The sequence below is a fragment of the Eucalyptus grandis genome, chromosome 10 (assembly GCF_016545825.1).
Source record: "Eucalyptus grandis isolate ANBG69807.140 chromosome 10, ASM1654582v1, whole genome shotgun sequence".
NCBI lineage: Eukaryota > Viridiplantae > Streptophyta > Magnoliopsida > Myrtales > Myrtaceae > Eucalyptus > Eucalyptus grandis.
Genome location: NC_052621.1, coordinates 36,414,446 through 36,430,112, shown reverse-complemented (window position 1 = coordinate 36,430,112; position 15,667 = coordinate 36,414,446). Strand labels below are relative to the sequence as shown.

The following is a 15,667-nucleotide window of genomic DNA, read 5'->3' as shown; positions in this document are numbered from 1 at the left end:
CCACCGCCGATCGTGGGAGGACCTCCCCCAACGGCAAGTCCACCCCCACCGCCGATCATAGGAGGACCTCCCCCGACAGCGAGTCCTTTCCCATTGCCGAGTCCGAAGCCTCCCACCGGCGATGCCCCGTCGTCGAACTCTCCCACTTCATCGACCAACTCCATCTCTCCTCCACCGTTGCCACCATGGAAGCTGGCGCTAATAGTGGGGATTGGGATTGGGGGGCTCACTGTGCTGGTTGGGGTGTGCATATTCGTGATTCTATATCGAAGGAAGAGGAGGCGGCTTGAGTTGGGGAGTTACCCTCCACAGGGGCCTAACGGTGAGATTTTTATCCTTGAATGCGGGTCTCAAAGTTTGTAAATTCTTCGTAATTTTATTGTGTCGAGTTACCAAGGTCCGACTCCTTCTGAGCCATTCTCGATAACAATAATGTGTTTAGTAAGACCTTTTTCCGGACCATCTCCAGGCATGGAATTAGGCTTTTCACAGAACAAATTCACGTACAAGGAGATAAAGATAGCAACAGATGATTTCTCCAATCTCAATTTACTTGGCCAAGGTGGTTTTGGTCACGTCCATAAAGGAGTGCTTTCGAGCGGGAAAGTAGTCGCAATCAAACAGTTAAAAGCTGGAAGCAGACAAGGGGAGAGGGAATTTCAAGCTGAGATCGAGATCTTCAAGCAGAGATCGAGATCATCAGTCGCATCCATCACAGACACCTTGTTTCTCTCGTTGGTCACTGCATTTCTGGTGCTCATAGAATTCTGGTATATGAGTTTGTTCCAAATAGCACGTTGGAATTTCATTTGCACGGTGAGTATGACTTCAGAGGAATACATGTACATCTTTCATCATATTTGAACTTTGATACCCTTTTTCCAACATCGATCACCTTCTCTCTCTGTTACCCTTTTTCCAAATTTAGACTTGAACTTTTGTCGGTATGTATGGATTCTAACTACTATCAACTTTGATATTCTATGGTTAATGTCTTTTTAAAGTGCTGCTTGAATAGTGGACTCGATTATATGCTCCCTCCATTCTGGAACAAGGGACTTATATAACAAAGCCGCTTATCTAAAAAATTGGCAATACACTGGGATTTTTTTCATTTTCGATTAATCAAATTGTTATCATTGTTTTCGAATGTTGTTGTCAATGACAACGACAACCACCTAGCCTTTCCTAGGTGTGTGGCAAAAATCCACTAAAAATTAGAAAAAAGGGGATAAAAGTCAGGTGATTTTGGGTGAAATCCCATGAGAATAAGCTAACTTGATCTCCACTGCGGAACGCATCCGTAGGCAACGTAAGACGCAATATTATTTTGGAGCTCAAAAGCTGATCGAGAACACAATCGTTGTTATGACTGGCAAATATTATTGCAGGAAAGGATCAGCCAACTTTGACTTGGCCTATAAGGATGAAAATTGCTTTAGGTTCTGCAAAAGGGTTGGCGTACCTCCATGAGGAATGTAAGATTGCTCTTTTAAACCTTATTATTTTGATAAGTTTTGCAGTTTATCTATATTTGGATTCAGTTCTTAGGTAATCCAAGAATCATTCACCGTGACATCAAGGCTGCTAATATTCTTTTGGAATCCAATTTTGAGGCAAAGGTATGATGCACAACCGTTTAGTCATTACATGATAATATCTGTCATCTAGGCTATTTATGAAATTCACTATCACATTATTCGGTTAGCTCCTCAAGCTAGTGATTTACTTCATATCTCAAAAAGCAATTTGCATCCCTCCAACATCCTCTGTATAAGCCGAAGCTTAAAGATCTTTAGGCTGCAAAAGTGGGTTTCTTGATGATATCATATGGAGAACTAAATAATAGGCTTTTCGTCTTGCAGCTATTTTTGAAGTTGTGATGAATTTTTAATACATAATCTAATATATTAGTCTGAAGCTATTTGGATGTGAATTGTAAAAGCCAACATATTGACAGGTTGCGGATTTTGGACTTGCAAAGTTTGCTTCTGATGCAGATACTCATGTATCTACCCGAGTAATGGGAACTTTTGGGTAAGGCTGTTTTGCATATAGTTCATCAAAATTGGTACTAATTCTTTGAAAAGAAAAGAAAAGAAACAAGTGATTTGAACAGAATAATAATTAGAATAAGTAAATAAATCAGATATTGACTTTACATGGTTCAGATCGGTTGGCGGGACCTACTCTCTAGGGAGAGCATGATAGAATTCCACTATAAAACAAGTGATATAACAATAATTACAAGTATACTTGAGTCACTCAAGCACCCTCGAAAAAAACATCATCTCAATCTCACAAAGGAATCACAAATCTTACCTTAAGATATATTGACTTCACAACACTTGCAATTTCTTTAGGATGTAATTCACAAGTACGCTATGCAATTGATTATTATGGCGTGCTAAAGCCAAAATCTACATATATATTTGAATCCAACCTAGAAAACCCCTTTTAACCGACTCAAACTAGGAAACCTACTCAAGCTAGAAAAACTCAGACCAGGAAACCTACATAAATTAAGAGACTACTTCAAACAAATTTTATGTATACACTCAAACTTGTGACTTATTCTCAACAATATCCATATTTGCTTGAGACTCGAGCTAAATCAGAACCACTTTGATGGAAATTGACCATCGTTACTCTACCACAACCAATCATGGGCTCATCGATCACAGGCATCTTCTGAGCCTGAGCCACGCTTGAGCTTCATTCAATGACCTCATCAAGACGCTAGCTCTATCTACAACTTTAATTATTCCACAAGAACATTTTGACATATCCTCAACCACAAATAAAACAAAACCACAGTTGTATTTATATATATGTTAGGAGATCGAACATACAACTTGTCAAACTCAGCAACTACAACAATCGTAGCCTCTACAAGCTTCGCCTCATTCGCACAAGTACTTGCTAGCTCAAAAGTTTCTGGTTGCAAATCTACCTTGAGTTAAACATCATCCAAATTCATATAAATACTGCCACGATTTCTCATACCTAGTGGTATTAGATATCGTCAAATATAATTTCTTTGTCAACAATAAGTGAATCTAATTTTGGGGATAGTCGCACTCACCTTATAAATAGCCTAGGAATATGTACTTTCTTGTCATGTTATCAATCTTACTATCACTCAATTGAACATAAAAATATTCTAAAAACAAAATAATCAATAATGTTACTTGACCACACCTTTTTGGGAGCCTAGTATGAAATAGTAGTTGATGAAATCTATTTACGAAATAGTTTGCCGAATTAAGTGCATTCGCTAGGAATTTCTATTCGTTAACTCTACAACCTGTTGTTGTTCATTCACACTAATACAGTGTCTCACTGTGCCTTCTTTCATGCATAATTCGTTTAACTGTTACGAGTAAAACTCCATGCCACTATCAGTCTGCATATAACTAATCGCCCTTACTAGTCCCTGTTTCACTTAGAGCTCTTAACCTTTGACTTGGATAATAATATCCAACTTTTATCTCAGCACAAACATTTAGATCTTCCTCGATTAGTCATCCACAATTGTCAATATAAATTGGTACTCTTTCTAAAAGGAAACTGCAACGGCTTGCACACATTTGAATGAATTAATTTGGCAATCTCTATGGTTTCTCCACAGTCATACCGAACTGTGCTTTTTGCTAATTGCCTAAGCCATAACACCTACATACATTTAGTCTCTTAGCTACATAACCACATATCAAATTTCTTTTACTCAAAACCTTTAAGCTTCTCTTTGTAGTGTTCTTTCAACGCATATGGCACTATTCGTAATCTCGAACAAATGCATCCAACGCATTACTGTCTCCTCTTGATTTCGTATAGGCCGTAGTGCTTTATTCCTTTTATTATTACCAAAGCACCTTGAACAACCTTCAAAAACTACATTTTCTGAAGTACATTGACACTTAGGTAAATTTAGGGCATGCAAAAGAATGGGTTTTTGCTTCAATTTTGGACGCGTCTCACTCAAATAAATTCTTATTCTAGCAATGCCAAGACTCACAACATCACACTTAGCATTATTCCTTAACGTCTACGCATCGCTAAGAAGTAAACCAGTTCATGTTTCATGTAGCATGGAATGAGCAACTAGAATCCATAACATACCCATCAAATGATAAATCTCGGTGACAATCATGACATAATTTGCACTATTCGAGTTATTATAAGCTATTGCAACAATATCGTTAGTAGGCTTGATTCTAATTCCTTTAACATTCTCGTTCTTTGTGTTGAGGCTAACGATACAACCTAGAGGGGGATGAATAGGTTATTTTCAAATTTTGATGATCTTTTGCTAAAATTAGCTAATTCTCAAGTAAAGATCACCTCGACTTGATGTTTAAGCAAACACTCACTAACTGTATGTCAAAGTATGTAAGAAGATGAAAAATAGTGGGACATAGAAAGTTATAATGGTTCGGCTTTATCCTCAAGCTTACGTCCACTCTTCAGACAAACAATATCAAGATGGGTTGGAAAGTTACAATCGGTTAGCATTGATCTTGCATGTGATAGATCACGCTATCTAGACTTAGTTGTTGCTCATACACTTATATACTTAATCTGTAGCACAATTGTCAAGGAGAAGTACACTATCAGTGCCATAAGTTGTGTACGGCGCTCACTTTGGTGCCAAAAGTTTCTGTCGGATCACTTAAGTGCCAAAAAATTTGAAAAATGCTCACTTTGGTGTCAACGCCAATCTGATCGGCCGGAAATCCGATGTGGCCTTTTTTTTATTAATTTCTTATATTGATGTGGCTCGCCGGAGAGTCCAGTCAGCATGTAAACCACCAAACGACATTGTTTGGCGTCTTAAACCCCAAGTCGAAACCCTAAATCCCCAAATCGAGAGAGAGAGAGAGAGAGAGAGAGAGAGAGAGAGAGAGAGAGAGAGAGAGAGAGAAGCCATGGCGGCGTTGAGAAGAACAACACCAGCACACAGAGAGAGAGAAGCCATGGCGGCGTCATCTTCTTCTCCGAAGAAAAACACCAGCACAGAGAGAGAGAGAGAAGCCATGGCGGTGTCGTCTTCTTCCCCGAAGAACAACACCAGCACCAGCCACTCTCTGAGCAAAGCCCAATCCATCATCTCCATCTGCGCCATCCTTGTTTCCCTCGCACTCCTCGTCTTCTCTCTCTCTCTCTCTCTGCACCTTCAACCCCCCTTCTTCCTCCTCCTCCTCCGCCCTCACCTCCTATTTTCCCATCACTTCTTGGCCGAGCAATGGTGGCCGAGCACGGTGGCCGAGCGACGGTGGCCGAGCACGGTGGCCGAGCGACGGTGGCCGAGCACGGTGGCCGAGCGACGGTGGCCAAGCACGGTGGCCAAGCGACGGTGGCCGAGCAAGCTAGGTCGGCGAGGATGAACAAAAAAACCCTAATTTCAATCACAAATGAGCTATACGGCGTCGTTTTTCCTAAGCCATCCACATAGGACAGCAAAACGACGTCGTTTTCTTAAGTAGGACAGAAAACGACGTCATTTAAAGGGTTTATCGATTTTTTTTTTTTAAATATAAAGCCACGTAATCATTTTGGTCGGAATTTCTCGCCGGTGGCACCAAAGTGATCGTTTTTCCTCCAATTTGGCACTTAAGTGATCCGACAGAAACTTTTGGCACCAAAGTGAGCGCCATACACAACTTATGACACTGATAGTGTACTTCTCCCCAATTGTCAAATAATATGACAAACAAAACAATTTAATAGAAAGCTTTCAGCTAAGACCAACAGTACGTAAGCTACTTGATTTTTTATGTGTCACACCCTCTTTTGGTTCCTCAAGTCCTTTTCTTTTATACTCTTCCTCAATTTATCCGTTGATATTGGTTTAGAAATGTAGGTGACCGTTGGAGAGTTTTCCGTTGAGCTGCTGTCTAGGAAGATACTACTCATACAATTTCTTTCCTGGGAATTCTGCATACTAACCAAAAATAGCAACTGCTGCTATCTTCTCACTATGGTCTTTGATTGACCTGTTAGGCATTTTAGCTACTCTGTTGGTAAGATGATGTCTTGAGCACTTACACATCCAGGACCCTTGACACAAATAGACGCGTTGCGAGTTCCATATAGATTACTTCTCAATACAATTTCTTTCAAATTCATTAAAATTTCATGTACTGATTCTTGAATACCTACTATGGTAGAATATTCATGTGGTATTTTTTCAAATTTTGCATGGGTGATACATGTTCCTTCTATTTCACCAAGCAAAGCTCTTCGCATCGCAATGCCTATTGTATCGGCTTGCCCTTTCATAAGGGGAGATAGAATAAAGCGTCCATAATAAAGACACTTGCTGTCTGCTCTTAATTCAACACACTTCCACTGTAGTGTCCGAGTAGATACTCTTACTTTCTCTCGAACCATAATAATATTATTTGATCAGATCATTGAATTGTTTATTTCTCTTGAAATCTCTTTCATTTTGATTTCTACACACGTCTTTTTTTAGGAGGTCTACAGCCATTATGTGGCATAGGGGTTACATCACGTACGAAACTTAATAGTATACCACTTCTATGAATAGCTCTTAATGCTGCATCTCTTCCGAGACCAGGACCTTTTATCATGACTTATGCTTGTTGCATACCTTGATCTACTACTGTCCGAATAGCATTTCCTGCTGCGGTTTGAGCAGCAAATGGTGTCCCCCTTCTTGTACCATTGAATCCACAAATACCGGCGGAGGACCAAGAAATTACCCGACCCCGTACATCTGTAACAGTCACAATGGTATTGTTGAAACCTGCTTGAACATGAATAACTCCCTTTGGTATTCTACGTGTACTTTTACGTGAACCACTACAGGCATTCCTACGTGAACCAGTTCTTGGTATAGATTTTGCCATACTTTATCTTCTCATAAATAAAAATTCGAGATATATGGATATATCCATTTCATGTCAAAACATATCCTATTTTTTTCATTGGGTCCTTTACGTTAGAGAGCCCCTTTTCAAAAGATTATCCTTGTCTTTGTTTATGTCTCGGATTAGAACAAATTACTATAATTCGTCCTCTTCTACGGATCAGTCAACATTTTTCACAAATTTTACGAACGAAGGCCCTTATTTTCATAGTTGTCGTTCCTTAACTTAATTCTGACTCTATTTATTGGAAGAAAATAAGTTTATTGAAATGTTGAACCTCAAATTGTATCCCCATGAAGGGAATGCTGAAGTTGAAAAAACAACTTAATCATTCGAATCCTTGTTGTGGCATCTATAAATTATACACCCTTTGCTTGAATCATAACGACTTACTTCAATTTTGCCCCTCTCCCCCCATAGTATACGTGTAAAACTCCGTCGGATCCTTCATGAAACATAACCTAGAATTAGATCTTCATTATCGAAAAACCCTGAGCATACATACCATTGAGAAGGAGAAGTGATTCATTAATTAAACCTTCCTGAATCCATTTTTTTGTTTTTTCATTCTAGGTAAAAGCCCTAGAAGTATCACCTAATGTAGTAGGAATGATATCAACTAACTGTCGCGACCAATTTTTTTCGAGGGGTGAACCACCTATGGTTTGGCTAATGGATTGTTAAGCCTAAACTTAACTCGGGCTCTCCCAAGCCCATACCAATTCGCGACTTAGGTTCAAGTTTATAACATGCAAATGATTTTTAATTAGGAGTCGCCACTAATCTATTTTTGGTGGGTCGATTAGAAACCCAAGTAAAGTAATGGGAGATTTACTTTACTTCTACGAACCAGAGATTATGGGTACGGGACTTGGTTACACTAGATTTCTCTAATGCCCTTTCGGTACCATTCTTTTAATTTCAAAATGTTTTTGCAGGCAGCTTGAATTGATTTTAAATTCTAACATGTGAGGTGATCATGCGGATGCGCAAACCACCAATTTAACATCCAAGAAAGCAATGAATAAATTGCAGGACTTACCTCGTAGCAACGAAAGCATCTGCGTTGTTAGTTTAGAATTCACATCAGCAGTCATAAATATGATTTCTAATTAACACGCAATTTTTGTTTTGTTTTCACTTAATTAATGAAAATCATGCAATATGCAATGCATGCCACTAATTTAACATGAAATGATATGACATGTCAACATGACTTAGTTATATGACCTAAGCAATATGACATAACTAAGCATGTAGTCTATCCTAAGCATGAGATGATTTATTCTAAATAATTTTTTTATTTTCCATGAGATTCGAAATTAAAGAAATGCAACATTTAAATATGCAATCTAAATTAATCTAACAATTGACAATTTCTAATTAAATGGCCCTAACAAAAATCACTAAATGACGTGCATTGTATGAACCTAAATCTATATGACATGCAAATGACATTTTTTAAAAAAAAATGCAATCTATCCTAAAAATTGCAACTAATTTATCCTAAGACAAATTTTATGAAATTTGAAATGATCTAGCTAGATTAAGATTCTATCTAATTTAAACTAGGAATTAAGTCATATTAAATCCTAATTTAAACTAAGACATTATCTAAATTTAAAATGCAATTTATTCTAAAAAAGATGATCTAAATTTAAAATGAAACGTGCAACTCTAATCTAATATGCACAATGATCTTTTTGTGTTTTTCTTTAAGAAATTCGAAATTAAAACTAACACTTAATTAAACATGCAATTCAAATAAAAACTAACAACCTAAATGAATGCACTTTCTTTTTTTTTTGGATTTTTTATTTAAAAATTCATAACAAGATTGCAATCCTAACATGCAAGATAACAAAAACAAACCTAATTCTTATTCGGATTTTTCTTTTTGATTTTTCTTATTTAAAAATTTAAAATCAGATTGTGATTTTAACCCTAAGACTAAGAATATTCTAAAACATACTTAATTCTAATTTGAATTTTTTTGATTTTTTCCTCTTATGAAAATAAAATTTATCCCAACACACGATATCAAATCAAGCAAGACAATATTGATATCCAAAAATTGGCGAACCATATCTCGCGCATGAGATCGGGTTGACCAATTTTAATTTTAAATCGCGAATCAAATCTCGGGCTTGAGATTGAATTGTCGATTTTTATAAGGGATTGCGAGTCAGATTTCGGGCGCGAAAATCGGACTATCAATCCCTAGCTTGAGGGGCACTTTCATGTTGGAATCTCAATCAAACATTTAAGAAGAACAATAAACAAAACCAGATATAAAGGAAAATAAAAAGCCTATAACCGGATGAGCAATAATTTTTAAATAAAAAATCTACCTAATTCACTTTTCCCTTTTTTTTCTTCTTTCCTTTCCCACGTGTGACCGTGGGTCTCCAAAGGCAATTGTCGTCGGTCCGGCAGGGGAACTCCGACGGAGGTGAATTCCGGTGGTAGCAGACGGCAGAGCACGAGCAGAGAACTTGGAGCAAGGCCGGCAATCGAATCGGCAACGGCAGCAGCTTCGAAGGCGAAGCAGAGGTGATGCGGGTCCGCCTGGCTTCAATATGGGTCACTGATCGGAGGCGGAGCAGTTGCTAGGCAATCACGGGCAAGTGGCGAGGGGCAGGAGCGGCGTCGGCGAGGCGTCGCGGGTTGCTCGCGAAGGAGGCGCGGCGAGGCTCGGCGTCGCGGTGGCGCGGGTCGTCGGGGCTCGTGGACGGAGACCGGCGGCTACGTCGGCGCGGGAAGGCGCGGCGAGGCTCGGTTGTAGCACGGCTCGAGCTCGCGCGGAGGGTGGAACGTCGCAGGTCGTCGGGTTAAACGACGAGGCGCCCGATTCCGATCCAGTCGTCTGCACCTCCGCGTGCCTGGGCGGCGTTGGGTGAATCGGCGTCGCGGGTCCTCCCGGCTTGCGGTCCAGGTCACTTGATCGGAGGCGGGGGAGGAATAGACACAGACCGGTGCTCGGCGGGAGGCAAACGCGGGGTCGTCGGCAGCAAAATAGGAGGCGGAATCGGGTCTGGGAGATGGAGGGCAAAGCAGAGCGGCGAGTGTGAGGGAGACGATGAACAGTAAACGTCCCCTCACCTCTGCTTTTTACTTTTACCTTTTCTCTCTCTCTCTCTCTCTCTCACACGTTCTGACTTTTCCTTTTTCTACAGTTTTTCCAAAGAAGCCCCCTTTTTGCGCTTATACGCGGATGGCCTTTTATAGGGAAGGAATTGGATTTTCAAATTCTTCCTCGAATCAACATTTGCAATATTTTCCACAAAATTCATCCCTTATTGATAAGGATTCGAGCTTAAGATAAATTTTTTTCTAAATCCAAATCTTTCAAAGCCAAATCGCAATATTTTTTTTACCCATCTACCCTATTCAAAAAAGATTCATATCTCGGAAAAATTGTAAAATATTATATTCTCATGAGATAATTTTTAATTATTAAACAAACACGGGCTTAGGTCAACCTACTCGCTTCGTGGGCGTGATCCATCTAATTCAAACTCATCCGCCACCAGTCCAATAAAATGCAAAAAAAATGCAAATAACAAAATAAATGCAATCTAAATCTATATGCTATGCAATTAATAAAATTAACCCATAATTTCCTATGCAATAAATAAATAAACTAAATCATCAAAATTTAGGTGTCAACACTAACCCACCCTTTTTTCTTTTGACAAATAGCAAATTCCGGATCCAATTCGGATATCAGAACAGAAAGATTACCAAATATAACACAAAATTTCTCCGCCGATTCCTTCTAGTCGAGCCTCTCGGTCTGTCATTATACCTCAAGAAGTAGAAAGAATTACAATCCCCATCCTGCCTAAAATTCTAGGAATTCGTTGATAGTTCGAATAGATTCGTAGGCCAGGCCTACTGATACCTTTTAAATTTAAAATAGTTCGATAGGGTCCTTTCCTATTCCTTCTATGTCGTAGGGTTAAAACCAAAAAATATTTGTTGTTTTCCTGATGCTTCCTCACATTTTTGATAAAACCTTCTCTTAAAAGTATTTTAACAATGTTTTTCGTGATGTTAGTGGATGCTATTTGAATCGTCCATTTTCTATTCATATCAGCATTTCGTATAGAGGTTATTATGTCAGCAATAGTGTCCCTACCCATGATAAACTAAAAATTTTGGTTGCCTCCCATTTTTGATATAATCAACATGCTATTTTTTATTTATTTTTTCATTTTTATATTTTTGTTATTAAATAAAGGGATATGCATCCGATACAACCTAATCCACTAATTACTCTATTTCATCCAAATACTATGTATAATATAACTATATTACATATGATCTCATCCTATAATACCTCAGGTGCTAATGAAACTATTTTAGTGAAATTTAACTATCTCAATTCTCGGGCAATCGCACCAAAAACTCGAGTTCCTTTTGGATTTCCTTCTTGATCAATCACAGCTGTAGCATTATCATCATATCGTATTATCATACCGTTGTCACGTTTAAGTTCTTTACAAGTACGTACAATTATAGCTCTGATCACCTCTGATCTTTCTAGAGGTGTGCTTGGTAATGCTTCCTTGATCACAGCAACAATAATGTCACCGATATGAGCATATCGGCGATTACTAGCTCCTATGATTCTAATACACATTAATTCTCGGGCCCCGCTGTTGTCCGCTACATTCAAATGGCTTTGAGGTTGAATCATATCATTTTTGAATCTGTTCTTTCAATGTTAATCCAAAGGGCGAAGTAAAAAATATATAAAAAATATATATATATATATATTGTTTGTCAAAAAGAAACCTGCAATTTTTTTTTATCCCCAGGACTTCTTTTCTTTGGTTCTACGTTCCTATCCCGAAATAATAAATTGAGTTCGTATAGGCATTTTGGACGCCGCTATTGAAATAACCTTTCTGGCTATATTTTCTGCTACTCTCGTATGGGTATGTATATTTCCAGACAAACCAGTTACGGTAAGACCTACGGAAACATGTATGGGTTCGTGTAAAGGATCTCCCGAATATTGGGTAGCTGTCGTTAAACCAGGTCGAATACTTTATGAAATGGGCGGCTACATGCTTTATTCTGATTTTACCGCTGTGTGAATCTAGATCTTTCAATGGCTCTTTAATTGACCCAACAAACATCAACTGACGTACTTTGTTGTCACATTACCATCAACCTGATCTTTACTACTTCGACATAAACATCATCAGTATTTGATCTTTTTGATTGACTAGTGTTGTTTCTAATTATAGGACGTTTGCAAACTTCTTTCCAATAGATGACACCATGGATGTTACGTAGTCCTTTAATCCAAATATCTGCAAACGACATAATAACTAATATACTAAGGATAGTTTGGGCATCATCACAATCACTTGAAGATGTTTTATCCAACACTTTGGCTTAAGGCAATCCTTTTTAAGATACCCTCTCTTGCCACAATTCCAACAGCCAATACAACAATTCTAAACTGACTTCGTCTATTCAGGTTCACGTTATTCATGCTAACATGAATATGAGTTCTTCCTATACGTTGACTTACTATACTAGCAGATAGAGAGGTTCAATTGATTCTCTTTTATGGATGTCTTCATTTAGAATCAAATTGCGAATCTCATCAAACATTAAGTTTCTTGACCTAGATGAATTACTAATGGCAATAACAATAGTACTTTAACTATCGAGCAATGAGGATAATAGAATTAAAACACATACCCCATCATTAAAGTCAATTTCAACCAGATTCAATTGACTAGCAACCACATGCTTGACAATTGACGCACATTTGTCTATTTTTAAGTGTAATGGATATTGCATCAAGTGGACATTGTTGATCGCAAAGGGCTTCCGTAAATGTTTGAGAGGGCATTAATCAATTTTTCCGTGGTTTTCTCTTTCACAATATTAAATGCAATATTATGTGCTCATGTTAGCTGAATAATAGCCAATGTTTGTCTTTCTAGCAAATGGCAATTAGTTTGCTTCACCTCCCCATAAAGGAAGATGAGTAGATTCCTTTGATACAAGTAATCCTCAATTGCATTTTTCAAAAACCAAAATCATTCGCATCAAATCTATTGATTTTTACTTTTCCTTCTTCAGTTGTCATCTATTTACTTCAACTCATTCAAACCTAGCTTTGATACCAATTGTTACGAAAAACAAGCGATCAAACATAATAATAAATGCAATAATGGAATAAACAGAAACCAGATTTACCTATTTTGGTCAATGGGACCAATTTTAAGGGAAGAATATAACAACATTTGACCATAGTTGAAGCAATATAATAGAGATTACAACCATGCTTAAGTCACTCAAATACTCTCAATGGAACCTATCCCTCAATTACATCCAATAGCTCGTATAGTGTTAGCCGACATAATTTCTCACAAAAGAGTCTCTCAATCTCACAAAAGAATATACAAATTAGACGAAAAAGATTTATTGGTTTCACAATACTTGCAATTTATTCAGGATGTAATTCGTGAGCATTCCGTATAATTGATTGTTGTGGCCAAAAGCTCCTCTATTTAGTCTAGTGTGCTAAAACCAAAACTCGCGTGAGCGCGTACGCGCACACACACATCAAAAGTAGCAAATCCCCTTCAATTGACTAAAATTAGAAAACTCACTCAGACTAGGAAATTTACTTAGACTAAGAAATCTACTTGGATTAGGTTTCCTTTATGGGTTACAACTCAAGATATATTCTCAACACCAATGATGGTTGAGTTTATTTATTTCCTCTCTAAGCATATATTGGTTGTATCATCTTTTGCTAATTTTAGTCTACCTAGTGCAGCTACCTGGCTCCAGAGTATGCCTCAAGTGGGTATCTCACTGAGAAATCAGATGTCTTTTCTTTTGGCGTAGTGCTTCTAGAGTTGATAACTGGACGTTGTCCAGTGAATAGAACTCGAACCTTTGATGAGGATAGCCTAGTTGTTTGGGTTAGTAGTCTATTTACAACATATTTACTTGCAGCCTATCATTGTTAGTGATCTTATCTAATAGGCTAAAGAACCGATTTCAAGACTCTGAGCATTCATACCCCCTCCACTTCATGTTATTTATCCTTTCCCTCTTTCCCTCTTTCCACCATGAATGCCATTATATAAATAGAATCCTCTAATGAAATTTTAGGCAAGGCCTTTGCTCACAGAAGCATTAGAAGGTGACAAATTCGATGCCATTGTTGATCCAAAATTGAACAAGGACTACGATACCAAGGAATTGACTCGGATGATCGCTTGTGCTGCTGCTTGTGTTCGTCATTCTGCACGACACCGCCCACCAATGACACAGGTACATCATCTAGTTGAGAAACCTTCCCCCACTCCCCCGCAGATAGCGCAAGCATCATAGACATAATTATATGCTCTATTTAGTGATTTTGTTCCACCTACAAATCACAAGTTGTGGGTTGTCACTTCATTTTGAGCAAGAACAAGAAAAAGAAAACACTTTGGTGATTTTATTCCACCTACAAATGAAAAGTTGTAGGGTTGTCACTTCATTTGAGCAAGAAAAAGAAAAGGAAAACACTATTTTCAGTGTCTTAATTTGCTACAGCTCACTTTCTGGCATGACTGATGGATGCAAATTGTTCTACAAATGAGGATAAAAATGAGTTTCTTGTAACTAGGTAGTTCGAGCATTGGAAGGAAACCTTTCTTTGAGCGATTTAAAAGAAGGAATTATGCCGGCACATAGCAGAGTATATAATCGTTGTGAGAGCTTAGAGTATGGCACAAACAAAGACCAGGAGGATTCAACGATATTCAGGATGATGGCCCTAGAAAGTCAAGAACAAGCCACAAGCGAGTTCAGTTGCCCCTATAGCGAGTATGACCTTCAACCATACAACTCAAGTAGTGGGGGTCAACAGACCAGTCAAGAGATGGACATGGGGAAAATGGCAGAGGATGGTCGTCATGCTAGTGAAGGCACTTTATATTAATGCCAGCCAAGAGGTCAGATCCTCCTTCCACGGTTCCATGTTGTGTGTGCAAGATCCGTGCTCTAATGAGAAATATCATATGGAAATAAGAGTTCATGATGTGCTCTGGCCTGTGGCTGCGTGTTTTGACTTGTTACTTTTAGATCGAAATGGATTAGATCTGGGAAAGACAAAAAAGCACGTCAGGTTTCGGTATGTCTGTGTTGCTGATTTGAATAGTATAGTTTGAGAAATTAACAATTGTTGTCACTGCTAAAGGAACATGTAAGATCGGTACGATGAAACTATAGGTAGGTAAGATCTTTTCCTCATGATCTCATAGGAAGGGTGGGCTGCTGCAATTTTTGGCTGGAAGGTTCGGAAGCAATGGTCATTCGGATTCAATGCATCATGCTCAAAAGAGTTTCTCTCATAATCTTTCTAGGTGCAGTCAAGGTGTATGATTGTAATCATCCTGTACTCTTTCCATTACTTTGTTGAAGGACGAACCTGTACATTTGTGTAATCCAACATACTGATGGTTGCTCATATCCTTCACATACTGGTCCAAATCAATGCAGTAATAAATGTGGAATTGTGTTCCTGAACTGCTGATGAAGTGGATTGAGGTCGCGGTGGTTTATAAATGTAGAGTTTCTTATGAAAAACTTCCTTAAAACTCCAATGTTTTGCGAAATTTATGTGAAGGGCCTGCATGGATAGTTTCTTGAGTAATACTACCACACGACATGTGTATTTTGCCCCCTCTAAGATATTACAAATTCTCTTCTCTCGCTCAAGTAGAGTTCTTGAATTCGTCATT

At 38.4% G+C, this 15,667-nt stretch overlaps 1 pseudogene; it reads left to right on the top strand.

Moving 5' to 3' along the window:
* Positions 1 to 211: 211 nt before the first annotated feature.
* On the top strand, positions 212 to 15,231 carry LOC104424050 (annotated as a pseudogene).
* The last annotated feature ends 436 nt before the right edge of the window (positions 15,232 to 15,667 follow it).